General features: G+C 45.7%; 1 protein-coding gene and 1 long non-coding RNA gene across 7 annotated transcripts in view; one reads left to right on the top strand and one right to left on the bottom strand.

The window, feature by feature from the left end:
• The window catches only part of LOC103543644 (S-methyl-5'-thioadenosine phosphorylase), a 48,292-nt gene extending 43,348 nt beyond the window's left edge, over positions 1-4,944 (bottom strand). For 2 of the 5 annotated variants that reach the window (XR_011531323.1, XR_011531324.1), the window contains exon 1: positions 4,762-4,941. The gene's annotated coding sequence lies outside the window, so the exon portion shown is untranslated. Of the gene's footprint in view, positions 1-4,761 lie in introns of all 5 variants that reach the window. The other 3 variants (XR_011531322.1, XM_070589705.1, XM_070589706.1) reach the window with 3 other exon arrangements.
• Positions 4,324-13,578, top strand: LOC103541931 (uncharacterized). Of its 2 annotated transcripts, XR_542588.2 has the most exons (5): positions 4,327-4,436; positions 5,267-5,373; positions 6,072-6,336; positions 9,884-10,379; positions 11,658-13,578. It is a non-coding gene; the product is annotated as an uncharacterized lncRNA (long non-coding RNA). The 2 variants fall into 2 exon arrangements; XR_011531325.1 differs by lacking the exon at positions 5,267-5,373 and having other exon boundaries at positions 4,324-4,436.
• Positions 13,579-14,087: the final 509 nt, after the last annotated feature.

Below are 14,087 nucleotides of genomic sequence, written 5' to 3'. Positions count from 1 at the left end.
TGCTTCCCCCAAATCCATATGTTGAAGTCCTAACCCCCAATACCTCAGAGTGAGACCATATCTGGAGATAGGGTTTTTAAGGAGGTAATTGAGGTTAAATGAGGTCATGAGAGGGTCCCTAATTGAAAATGACTAGTGTCCTTATAAAGGGAGATTAGGACACAGACATACAAAGAGGGAAGACCGCGTGAAGACGCGGGAAGAAGACAGCCACCTGGAAGCCAAGGAGAGAGGCCTCAGGGGAAACCAACCCTACCGACACCTTGATCTTAGACTTCCAGCATCCAGAACTAGGAGGATAAATTTCTGTTGCTTAAGCTACCCAAGCTGTGGTCCTTTATGGCAGCCCAGCAAACTAATACAGTAATGCTATGCAGTCGTGTGCCACGTAACAACGTTTCAGTCAACCACAGACCACGTATACCATGGTGGTCCCCTAAGGTTAGCACCATACGGCCTAGGTGTGTAGTAGGTTGTGCCGTCTAGGTTTGTGTACGTGCACGCTATGACGTTCACACAACAAAACACCTAATGACGCATTTCTCACAATTCATCCCCATCATTAAGTGACGCATGACTGCATTTTGTTCAGAGATAACTGAGGGCTCAGAACGTCTGTGTTTTTTACTTAACCAATCTCCTCTGGCAAAAGCAAGATATGATTCTTCCCAGTGCTCCTCCTGGGTCCTCTGCTGGATTCTAGAATCCCCCAGGATGCTGTCAAAACCAAAGCCCAGGGCCCAGATTCCAGAGAGTCTCATTAACGGGGAAAGGCAAGGTTCATGTTCTCCAAGCTCCCCAGGAGGTTCCAATGTGCAGCCAGAATGGAGCACCCCCACTCTACGGCTCAGATCATAAATTTCTAAAATCTGGGCCAGCCAAGTTTCACAGGCTGAATAATGGCCCCTGAAACAGGTCTTACCTGCATCCTAATCCGCAGAACCTATGAACATTACCTTATGTGATTAAGTTAAGGATCGTGAGGTCCAAATTATCCTGGATTATGGGGTGGGCCCTAAATGTAATCACAAGTCCTCATAAGAAGGTCAAATGAGGAAGAAGGTGATGTGATGTTGGAAGCAGAGGGATGTAAGGCAACGTGATGCACGCTGTGAACAAGGGGATGCTGGTGACCTCTAGAAGCTGGAAAAGGCAAGGAAATGGATGCCCTGTTAGATCATCCAAGAGGACCTGCCCTGCTGACACCTGATTGTAGCCCTGTAGGACTCATCCTAGACGTCCACCCTCCAGAACTGCAAGAGAGACATTGCACTGTTTCAAGCCATCCAGTCCGTGGTAACTGTTACAGTAGCCACAGGCAACTAGGACACTAGAGCTCCCCTGAGGAGCTGGGGGAAAATGCAGACGCCCAGCCTTTTCAAAGCTCCATGGTCAGTGGGGGTCACGCTCCCATGGGCATCTGACTCCACTGAGGCTCTTTTTCAAACCCAGACCCTGGGCCCCACGCCCCAGAATTTCTGATTCAGCAGGACTGGGGCGGGGCCCGAGAATCTGCATTCTAACAAATTCCCAGGTGGGCTTGGAGAACCACCGCTGTAGATGCTTCTGAGGCACAGACCAGAATGCCACGATCACAATCCCAGTGAAGGACCTGGAGTCCATTGCACACAAAAGTTTCTATCACCTGTTTCCTCATCTGCACCTAGAAGGGGAAGATTTTTCCTTAATTCAGAGAATTGTGAACATCAAATGACATAATGCATTATTACCTGTCACTGTTTCTGTACACACTCCCACCTCCAGCAAAACGTAACCAAATCAAAATGCACTTCCTCAAAGCAACAAAAAACGCCCCTTATCTCTTTTTTTTCTGCTGGTGAGCACGCAAACCTGGCTGCTCCAACATCTCCTCTCCGGGCTGTCTCTGTCTCGGGGATTTAGGCCAGGGATCTCACCTGAGCGTGAATCAGCTCTCCTGGGGGTGTCTGGAAACCCAGGGGACATTTCTGGCTGCCACCACGACTGGGGGAGTGCTACTGGCATTTTGTGGGGAGGGGCCAAGGATGCACCATCCATCCTGCAAGGTTCAGGATAGTCCTACAGAAGGAGGAAGGTCCTGCCCTAAATGCCATTGTGTCCCTAGGCAAAAGATGAAGGCTCATTGGTCATCTGGTTTCCAATTGTGGCCTGTGGGTTGTCCCCCAGGTTCAGAGGGTCACTGAAGGACTTTCATTCTGAAGGCCTTTGCTGGCTACAGACAGCCAGCCAAAAAAAGACCTTACAAGGCCTGTTCTCCAGAGTCTAGACTCCACGACTTGCCCCTCCCCCTTAATACCATTTCGTGAGAGCCCCCTACCCACTGATGAGGGGACCATATCCCCTCCTTGCCACAGCACCAGGATTACATCGTATTTGTTTTTAATCCTCCAGAGCAAAAGATGGGCAGCTGCCTGGCGGAGCCATAGCCAATTGAAGGAACCCTCAGAATGCCCTGTCCGGATGCCAAGGATAGGTTCACCCTTCTGCGCAGTGAAGCACACCACCTGCCCATGGCTGATGAGGACGACGCCTCCCTGAGGTCCACCCAGAAAACGGCTGTTCTCAACACCACGGGAGAGCGCCCCATGGGCACAGGGAGGCAGCCTGCTTTACGCCCTCACTCCACACTCCCTCTGCCTTAAGGCTGCAGGATCTCCTTACTCCACAACGAAACAGAGCAGAGACCACACGTCACATTTCAGAAATGCCTCAGAACATCCAGCTGGTGGAACGCCAGGCTCTAGGCCCAATTCTGTCACTATCTAGGGCCAACTGTGTAAGTCTGGACACCTCAGTCGACCTATCTGGGCCTCAGCTTTAAGTCCACAAAAAGGGGTTTGTGTGGCTATATGGTCTAAGGAACGTTCCAGCTCTACGTTCCACGATCTGAGGATAGGATATGGCTTCTATAAGCCTGCTTTGCTCTGGACACTGGCACCTCATGTTTTCTACGTGGGATGTTGGCTCAGCCATCGGGGGACTGCAGTTGGCATCATGGATTCTCAACAGCAAAGCAGTCTCCTTCCCATCCTCAGAGACAGAAAGCAGCAGGCAGGCCCGGCACTACGTGGACCTCAACTTTATAGTGAGTGGCTCGCCAGGACCAAAAATCTGCCTCCTTCAATATTCACCTCGGGGCTCGACCACAGCGCCCACTCTGCACTTAGTGCACCAACCCAATATCACAGGGCCCCTGGGTGCAGGGAGAATGAGGAACCAGATTAAAGCGACACTGTCATAAATAGCATCCCTCTCTGTTTTCAATATCACTTGAACTGCATTCCCGTAAGGGACAGGTCAGAGTTTCCTGCTTGCCCACTGAAGGCTGGGGGCTCATGAGACCTATCATGATCATTCAATTGTTGGAGAAAAGATATTCAAAATTACTCTCAGCTCCCCCACTTAGAAGCACTACCATTTAATAAGTTTCAACCACGTGCTGGGCAGACAACACAAGTCTAAACGTCCCAGCAAACCCTACGGTAAAACCCCCACTTACAGATGGGCACCTAAGGACCTCGCTTCCTTTGCACAGGAGCTTCATAAAAACGCTTTCTGCCTTGTTCTCAGTGACTGGTGAGGGAACAGCGTTCCACCAATATCTGTTGAATGCAAGATCCTTTTCAAAATGGCAAAAGGAGTTTCATATGGAAGTGTGACTGCGACCCCCCCTTCTCCCCCTCATAAGTGTCTCATTAAGAGCTGCAAGGACCTAATAAATGAATCCCTCTGGCTCATTACACGCTGACCCCAGAGATTTGTCTTCTCCCTGGAGAAGTGAACACAAAGCGGGGAATCACAAGAGATTCCCGAGAAGGCGGTGGACCTTCCTATCCCATCCGCCAAGAATTTCTCAAGTTTAAGAAGTAAGGTGGTTCTTAGCCAATCACAAACAGCCTAGAAAAGATCTGAAGATTGATCACCAGTTCTTTCCTTGGCTCTGTGACTCTTCACTCCTTCCCAGGCACCAACCAGGAAAGAAGTGTTTGTTTAAAAGCCCCAGGGAAGCTCGCGCGCGGCTCCCTTCGGGACTCACGCCCTCCTCTGGCCCAAGCTCCCACCGCAGGCGATCCCTTGTACGCAGACCTCTGAGGTCCGAGGGCACAAGAAAACTGACTTCTAACTTTCCAGGTTGCAAACAAAGCAGTTTAAAGCCAGAGTCCTCCAAACAGGGAGGAGCCCTGGACTGTCTTCCACTTCGGTGCTGTAAAGAAATCTCAGAATCCCCAAAGCATTGCGCTGCAGGGGAAAACCTCAGAACAGAAAAGGGCTACTTGGGGAAGGAAAAAAAACACAGGCGGAAGCTTGCAAAAGAGCAAGCACGCAGTTCTCCCACGTGGTCCGCGGGGCAGGGAGCCTAGCAGAGCGGAAGCGTGAAATTGGCAGCGCTCAGGGAGAGGGTCTCACCAGCTGCAGGCCCCCCTCACCTGGCACAGGTACTAGCCTCAGCCAGGCGCATCTCCCCGGAAGGGAGTGGCGCCTGGGAAGGGTTGGGGGCCGGGCGCAGCCCCCAGACTGCCGTCTCCAAAGGGCCAGCCCACGCCCTGCCTGGTGCGGCTGCAGCTGTGCGACTTTGCAAGCGTTCCCTGTCCCCTCGCTCCCCGCCCCGGCGGGAACCGGCCCGGGATGCGGTGCCCCAGACCCTCCCCGCCGCGACGAGGGCGCACAGACGGCGCACGGCCCGGAGGCGCGATCCCCCGGGGCAGGAACGAGAGAGCACAGGGCAGGGCGGACCGAAGCCGCCGGCAACGCTAATCTCACCTTCACGGCCGTGGAGTTGGCACCTGGGGCCATGTCTGCGCTAGGAGGGCGCGGTGGCCTCGTCAGGCGCAAGGAGCAGGCTGCGGTGGCGGGTGCGCGTGGGGCCGAGAAGCACAGGGGGGCCAAGGCCGCAGCGCCGGACACAGCCAAGCGGAGTCCCCGGACGGCGCTGGCTCCTCCTCTTCCTTCCGGGGACAGCTGGATTGGCTGCTTGTGTGGCATCGCCCCCGCCACCCCCGTCCTCAATTTTGCGTTCCGAGTTCCAGGTTCCCAAGTCCCGCTGCTTGGGCAGATTTTTCCGGTTCTCCGTTGTCTGTTTCTTCCCACCCCCGGTTATAACTAACGGGTCAATGATGATAATAACGGAGATGGTTTCTTGAGCGCTTGTGTTGTCCCAGACTCTGTGCTTTGCACTTTGATCAGCCCTGTTAACTTTCACGAGAACCCTACAGCATTAGCTGGGTCCAAGGTCTTGTCTGTAAAATCAGGTACATCTACCTTCCAGAAGTTCTCACGGAAGGGAGAATCCTCCAGAAGAAGGAACTGGCGGTTCCCGAAGGTTCCCTCCAGCTGCTAACCCGGGGCGGGACGCGGTTTGCTCTTCCTACCACAGTAATTCGACCGGGGGTTTGCTCCTTTGCCTGAATTCCTGGAGGACAGAGCAGGAATGGGGTTGACCCGAGGCTCAGGAATGACAAAAAGGAAATAGAGTAACATGTTGCTGGGTAAACTTTTTGATTTACCAACTATGGCTTACTCATCTTCAATTTGGGAGGAGGCTTTTAAAGGGCATGAGACGCTGCCTCGCTCACATCCCCGGCTATCCTGAACCCCTCCCACCTCGGACAACGGCCCAGACACCTAGGTTCAGAATCCAGAGTCACATTTTCATCATTCAACACTGGCTGGTCACCACCATCCCGCCCCCTGCCCCAAACGCACGCACACGCACACACACACACACGCAGACACACACCCCAACACCACCACCAGCCCTCCGCTGGGATAATCCCTTACTCTCAAAATGCCCATCCTTTCCCTACTGGGATAATCCAATTTACCCTCCTTTGATGGATTAAGCTCTCCTAAACAGAATGGGTGAGAGTGATGTTCTGAGATGCAGAAATGTTGCGGATTACTCTGGGGGTGGGAGCATGGCTGTGGAAGTGAAATGAGAAGGAAAAAGTTAAAAAATCTTCCCCAGAGCACAAACTTTGAGATGAGCTTTGCTAGCGGCGTCTGGGCATATTCAACGTAATCAACTGTTGTTTAAAACTAACCAGGTTTTCTGTCCCTCCTTACTATGTGAGTGAGCTGTCTTTCCCAGGAAGTCAAGGTCCAAACATCAAGATCCAGCCTCACTAGGCCAAATGCAGGCTGAAGACGAAAACTAAAGAGAAAAGTCCAGACAGTCAAGGGAAAAGAAATTCAGGCTTCAAGGCTGCACGCAGGCTGGTGGAAAGGCGCCAACCAGCAAGCCCTTCAGGGACGTGGTTTTCTAGGAGCCGGTCTGCTGATCGCTGTGTTGGGGAGCAGGAGACCCGTTACTCACAGGGGAACCACTGCAGGACACAGGTACCCTCAGTTTTATTGTCGCTTCCTAATTATGGGGTCTTCACCAACTTACATGCTTTGATGTGACCAGCAAGTCCAGTTTCTACTCGGCACGTTCTCTTGCCAAAAGTTAGTCCCTGTAACAAGTGAGAGCCTGTGAGCCTTAGAAGACCCCTACGCTGGAAGGAGTTGGGAACTCAGAAGGGGCTAAACTGGACTTCTGGACTTTTCTGCCATAACCTTCAGGTCAGGGATCAAGCACTTGTTTTGATTATGTGATGTGTTTGAAGGGAAACTTTTCCCAAGTCTGGTTTGGTTTTTTTGAGTGATGTAATTGACAGCCATTTCTGGAAAGAAATTTTCAGACAAAGCATTTCCAGACAAAATTTAAGCAATTTTCTAACCTCTTCTGAGAAACCAGACACCCACCCACCAGCTGCTGTCAGGCATTATTTTGTTCTTTTGTATGGGCTGTGTCCTTCGAGACCAACTGACCCACCTCCAAGGGGACTCTCGCAGTTTCCTTCATTGTGCATCGTGAATAAAAGCACACACATACTTAGACACGTGGCATGGCCAGCCATAAGGGATTCGAACTCACAACAGCCCCTACAGGGTTCTCTTAACGAGTCCATTTTAGAAGAATGTGTCCAAATAAGTTTTCGGAAACTTAAACACACAATATTCAAACAAATATACAGTCAGCCTGTGTCAGAGCTGTATTTAACTCAGTAAAGGCACCAGCGGGATGGCCAAGCTGGTTCAAAGAGGATGTAAGAAGCCGAAATACCAGAAAAAAGAATGTTAGCATGAGATGGAAAAATTAGATGCAAAACTGATTTTTGTTTCACAAGGCAATAAAACTGTAGCCCTTTTGGTTGTCTTTTCTGTGAACAGATACCATGTGCATCTTTAACAGTGAAAAAAATGCGTAACTTCTCAAACAAGATATCTGACGCCCGAGTCTGAACCCTTCTCAATAAGAAGTAATAAAAGTTACAGCTTAGGTAAGGGGTCAGCAAACCTTGCTTACCAAGAGGCAACAACATAGGAGTGTGTGAAGCTCGGGCACGTAGGCAATGTCTAGTCAAATGAGCGTGGCTGTATTCCAGTACAACTTTATGGACACTAAAACTTGAATCTCACATGAGAAAACATTTTATTTTCTTTAGATTTTTTTCCCAACCACTTAAGACTGTAAAAACCATTCTTAGTTTGAAGCTCTGAAGAAACAGGTGGAGAGCTGGTTTGGCTGAGGACATGGGCCATTGTTTTCCACTCTCCTTCCAGAATCAGATGGCTGTTGGGTACCCTTGTTGGACAATGCTTTAATGTGTCTTTGAAAAGACAGACAATAGTCTTTTTGGCTTATTTCCAAGTTTTGGATAATTTTTTCATAGCAAGCCCTAGAATAAAAGGGGGACAAACTTTCTAACAATCAGTGGTCTCCCTTTTTGCTTGGTCTGAGGAATCTTCAACAGGACAACAGAAGGATCTAGAGTCTCTCTCTGAGAGTAGCATCTTGCCCTTCCCTTCTGTTCTTGCCCTATACATTCCCTCTGATCACCTGTACCCTTGTTTTTCTGAAGACAATTCTAAGAAAGGACTCAGGCCACCTTACAAAAATTCTAATTATGAAACTGTATGGATATTTCAGTCGCTTCCTCTTTTTTCAGATAATCCCTCATACATACCTCCCCAACTTGCAGCTCCTAGCCAACAAGCTGCTGAGCTGGTGTTGCCAATAGCTGTCCGTTTCAGGTCTCAAGCAATGATCCATCAGTGTCCCACAGTTGCCTTGGAGGGGGAGAACCTACGATAATTTATGTCTTTAAACATGACTAAATTGCACGCTAATTTTGAAGGCTTCTCCAGATCATTCCAGGATCATCAAATATTCAAGAGGAAATACTCATACAAATGTATGAAATGTATCATCTCAGCCAAGCATATCAGCTTTCCCACTGAGTGGTCCCGTCTCTCCTCCTGAATGTGTCAGGCCTGGACAGGTGCTACAAAGTTAGCCCAAGCTGGTTGGTAACCCCTCCTCAGCTAGGTGTGTTAAAGCTGTCGAGTTGTCATGGCTGAAGTCATGCATATAAGTCCACACCACCTTATAGAAATTTGGGCCAAAATAAAAATTCTAAACAACCTGGTCCTTGCAGATTCTCAATAGCGTGTGACTCAGATCTTGTTATGATACTCCCGTATCACAGGAGTCGCAGTGAGTAGGGACATTTTGGCCACTACTTTGTCAGTGGATTAGAGTCTGGCATTGGAAGCTTAGGGAAAAAGATGAAAGTTCTGGTAGCAAGTAGCCACTCTGGATACAGCAGAACACTGTCAACAAAGTATCTTAAGAGGACAGTAAGAAAGTTAATAATAATAATAATAATAAATGTAAAAAATGTTTCCCCCCTTCAAATTCCTAGCCAGGCAAGCCCAGGAAGGCATAAAGACCCCAGAGATGTCTGCACTGGTGTAAATCCAGGTTCAAAAACCTCACTGGCATCATTGCACACAGTGTGGTCACTAGAAAAAAGATTACTCCCAAATAGACACAACAAACCTTAATAAAATTGTATCCAGAGAAATTTTTCTACAGAAAGTTGTCAAAATAAGTAACTTCTCTTTACCCTGCCTCTAGGGGAAAGAAATGGATTTAAAAGGAAACAGTGGCTGGTGTTTATTAGGATAGAGAAGAAAAGATATAAAAATATGTACCAGGCCAGCCTGAAGGTAACTTTCTGTTAAAAAAATTAATATTATTTGGTAAATAAATAAAAGATTTATCTACAGTCCAAGTTCTTTAACTCTCCTGATTGTGGTAAATAACTTAATGAATTATTTTATTAGTTTTTGAAAAAGTAAAACTGTGTGTTTTTTCTGACACTATACAGTATAGGCCTAATATCATTTAACATTAACATTTTAGTAACTAGAGAATTGGGTTTATTTTGTCACAGAAAGCCTAATTAACTGGACCTTCTTAAATTTCTTATACTTGCCTTATAGTTCAGTAAGTGATTATTACTTAGACTGAAATTTTAAGAAAATAAGAAAAAGAGAAAAGAAAAATGCTCCAATCTACTCTTACTGGAGTAAAGACCCACAGTAATGTCATAATCAAAGAAAACATTACTTAAGTCTAATTTTTGCAATACATTTATTGCAGAGTACTTTATAGAGGGAATTAGAAGTTAACTTTCTCAAAAAATATTTACAGCAAATTTTAAGGGCGATTCCTTATATAACCTTTAATAAGAGTGGAGTGTCCAAGAATAAAATATGACGTGGCATCTGTATTTCTGGTTGAGGGCAGAGCCACTTGCTTTGAATTGAGATCACCAGGGTCGGTTGTGACCATCTGTTTTGAATGTGGTGAGCTCCAGATAGTTGGAGATTCCCCGTATTGAGATTCAGTGAAGAAAAATCTTGTCCAACTTTCCACTCTCCCTATAACAATGCTGTGCATTAAGAAGATATTCTGGTTGACAGAATGGCCATCTTTCCTGGAATCCTAGAAGCCTCACATCCTTTGAAATAGATATTATTATTTCTATTATAGGACAAGCAAACTACAAGATGAAGCCTAAACCCCACACCCCTCCCTTGGTGAAGGGAGAATGTTCAGCCTTGCTCTAAGGAGACACGGGCCTCACTTTCTGTCCTCCGTATAGAAAAGGACCAAGAAGTTAGAGATACTCAGATGTATTTTAACTTTACAGTTGAAACATAATCTGCTCTGCTCAGTACGTCAGGACTGAGCTGTGATGGTGTCATGGACGGAATGTTTGTGTCCCTCCCACATTCGTGTGTTGAAACTCTAACCAGCAGCGTCATGGTATTAGGAGGTGGGGCCCTTGGGAGGCGATCAGGTCGTGAAGGCGGAGCCCTCGTAAATAGGGTTCGTGCTTTTACGAAAGAGACCCCAGAGAGCTCCCTCACCCCTTCTGCCATGTGAAGACACAGCGAGAGGAGCGCTGTCTGCGACCCAGGAAAAAGGCCTTCACCAGACGCTGCGTCTGCCAGCACCTTGATCTTGGACTCCAGCCTCCAGAACGGTGAGAAATAAAGGCTTGCTGTTAAGCCACCTGGCCCGTGGTGTTTTCTTATAGCAGCCCCAACTGACTAAGACGTTGAGAGACTCGTAAGACAGGCCCTTGAGTGGCCTCTGCTCCTCATTCTACTGTTAGAACTTAAGGCACACCTGTGGGCAGCAGAGAAAAATTAAAATAGAAGAAATAATGTAAGAGCATTTCTTTCTTTCCTTGCTAAATCCATGTGTTGTCTGCAAATAAAGACTTAAAAATAAATGGGAATGGGGTCATGGTTGTCTTCTGAGCATCTTCAAGAGCAACATTAAAAATAGCTAGTATTTACTGAGAACCATATACTCTTCGTTTAACCCTTACAGCCACCTTTCCACCCGGGTGCCGCTCTAATCCCCGTTTTTCTGATGAGCAGACCAAGAGAAGTTGAGTCCTTCTCACCTCTCTTTTGTGCTTATTGCTTCTTTCAAAAGCTTCCTTGTCTTTTTGGGCCCTTGTGGTCTTTCCTCTCTCCTCCCCACCAAAAAAAATCAATCAAACCTTTCATTCCTGCAAGTTGTAAATGTCCAATATCAGCTTAAAATGTTACCTCTCCCAGGGGTCCGTGAACTTTACAGAGATGCAAACAAACTAAGATAATAAAACTCAAGGTGGAATGTGATGCTTGAGAAGCGCATAGTAGGTGATATAATCACTATTATTGCATGAGACTCAGCACATTTGAAGTCTTCTCAAACTTATGTAACTCGGGTGATCGGGATTCAGTCCTAAATCTGTCTTAACTACAGAGTCGGATCTCTTAATTACTATCTGTTCTTCCCACGGTGTGCTGGGCCTCAAGCTAAGTGCCGAAGACAGAAAGATGTATGGCCTATACACTCTGAGCCTATATGGAACTCCCAGGTGAGAGGAGTCAGAAAGAGAAGTCAGATGTTAGGAAAGTGTGCTGAGCATGAGGTTAGAGACTGCCACTCAGGACTGTGAAAACACAGAGCAGGGCACGTTTCCTGGTCTTCCTGGAGAAAGTGATATCTGAGCTGGGTCTTAAGGGATGAGCCAAGAAGTTAGGGAGTTGAGCAGCGTGTCTGTGTGTGTGTGTGTGTGTGTGTCTGACAGAGATAGAGGGAGAAGATGTATGAAGGAAACTGAAGTTGCTGGAGAGAGTAGTTCAGATAATTGACCATGATGTAGCCCATTAAAATTAGGAATAAAAATGATTGATCAGATTTGATTATTAGGAAGTTGTTGGTGACCTTTATCCTTAGCATGAACAAAAATTTATCATTTCAGAGCCAGAAAAAAATGTGAAAAAAATACCAAAGCCAATGAGATGATATGAAAATGACGTCAGAGCTGTGGCTGGTCAGAAGCATTAAAAGGAATCCAGGATGTTGGTGGTGGAGAATTCAATCTACTCAAATCAGACAACAAAAGGAAGCAAGGAAGAATTCAGTAAGAACTCAGTTGGTATAAATCACAAAATCCCTATGAAGGATATAAGCCTGAAGTCCCTGGGTGACGCAGCAATTGTAAAGGGACCTCGCAGGTCTACCGCCAGCACAGATGGACTCACTCAGGAAGCAGGGGATTCTCCGGTCCTGGGACCTGGTCTGAAATCTCTGACCTATATGGTCATATTGTGGTCACGGACACTGACCCAGGAAGCTCTGCTCACCCCAGTTGTAAACTGCTCCCCGTGCTGGGATAAGTATGGGGTGGTATGAGGTGGTCTGGTGTGCGTGGACGATCCTGAGATCCCTGATAGAAATCAACTAACTCATTTGAATTATTGTTAGTGTTCCCACTTTCCATCTCAAAAGTGTCCCAGTTTATGGGGCCAGCCAGGTGGTGCAGCGGTTAAGTTCTCACGTTCCGCTCCGGTGACCCAGGGTTTGCTGGCCTGGATCCCGGGTGTGGACATGGTACCGCTTGGCAGGCCATGCCGTGGTCAGCGTCCCATATATAAAGTAGAGGAAGATGGGCACGGATGTTAGCTTAGGGCCAGTCTTCCTCAGCAAAAACAGGAGGATTGGCAGCAGATGTTAGCTCAGGGCTAGTCTTCCTCAAAAAAAAAAAAAAGTGTCCCAGTTTAGAAAACAAATTTTATGGTAACCATTGGTAATTGCCTTACAACCTTAAAAAAGTTTTGAATTAAATAAAGAAATGAAATAAAGCAAGCATAGTATTAATACCTTTGTGGTAAGCTTAGGGTAAAGCTCTGTATTTCTTATTTAGACTCTGTAAAGTATATAAAAATACATAGAATTTCACAGATTATCCTTGTAATTCTAGTTTAATGAGCAATTAATTTTGATTTGAAGCCAAAAGCCAAAGATAATTTGACTATAAGTTTTTACACAATATCAGATTGTATATTTTGTACATTTAATCAATCAGTATTTCTTTCCATTGGATGTTCATGTCTTTTCTAGCTGTTTTATGTGAGTATTTGTATAAATAGAATTTTTTTCCTAAAGATAATTTTCTAGAAGTGGAGATGAGGAATCAAAAGGAATGGGCAATTTATACTGAGTCAAATTATGGGAACTACTGCCACATTGCACTACCTGGGAAGAAAATGAAATTGTCAATTTCCTACACACTCACCAATAATAAGTATTACATTTATAAATATAAATTCCATTTTGTAGTTAATTTGCATTATTTGACGACCTGTATTTTTGAGCTTTTTCTTAGATGCCTGTTGGCCATTCATAGTTCAGTGTTTTGATTTGATCCATATTCTAAACTGAAAACACATTTAACAGATGGATACATGTGTAAATACTTCCCTTTAAACCCCAATTTTAAATCCTAGTTCTACATAAATAGTCAGCTATTCTTTATAACTTGAACTAGAAAGAAAACTCATTATCTGACAGGACTTTTATTGAAATAATATCTACCATGTCAATTGCATTACAATTACATGTCAATTGTATTATTAATTTAATCTCCAAAACAAATCTATAAGATAGAGATTATTGTTCCCATTTTATAGAGAAGAAAATTCAGGATTACGGAGTGTCAAGTTACTTTCCACAGGCTGTATATATGTACTAGATGATCGGGATAGGATTTTTAACTTTTAACAGTCAAACTCCTTAGTGTATCTATCTTAAAATGGTGAAATCTGACTTCATACCTACTTGACAAACCTGAATATTCTCTGACGTTTCTAATTTTTTAATAAAGTGATAAGAAAGAAAAACTTGTTTTTGACTTTATGACCTTAATAAATTGAATATTAAGTTTAAAACCAAATAGCTTTTAAACGCTTCTTTATACATACGGAGCCCTCACTCCTGGAATATTAAACATAAAACTAAAAAACTCACATTGATTATTCCACCAAGGGCAGAAACTCTGGCCAGATTGAAGAGCATGAGGAACAGTCTGGAGGTGAGGAAAAGAGAGAACAGACACCTCCTTCATGAAGTTTGGATGGAAAACGAGAAGATGTTGGGACATGATAAGAAGAGGATAGAAAGTCAATGGTTATTTTCTCCCCCTTCCTTTTAATGATGGGAGAGCTTTGAACATGTCTGTAAGCAGAGGGGAAGAAGTTCAAACTGAAGAAAAAATGGAAGACACTGATAGAGAGGGATAGCTAAGAGGGCAGGATCCCAGAGAATCTTAGGGGGATGGAATTATAAGTACTCACAGGAGCATTGTCCTGTATCAGAGGATGGAGACGTGGGTCTGCAAGAAAGGAAGAAT

Source organism: Equus przewalskii, chromosome 22 (assembly GCF_037783145.1).
Source record: "Equus przewalskii isolate Varuska chromosome 22, EquPr2, whole genome shotgun sequence".
Classification (NCBI taxonomy): domain Eukaryota; kingdom Metazoa; phylum Chordata; class Mammalia; order Perissodactyla; family Equidae; genus Equus; species Equus przewalskii.
This window is presented reverse-complemented; position numbering and strand designations above follow the sequence as displayed.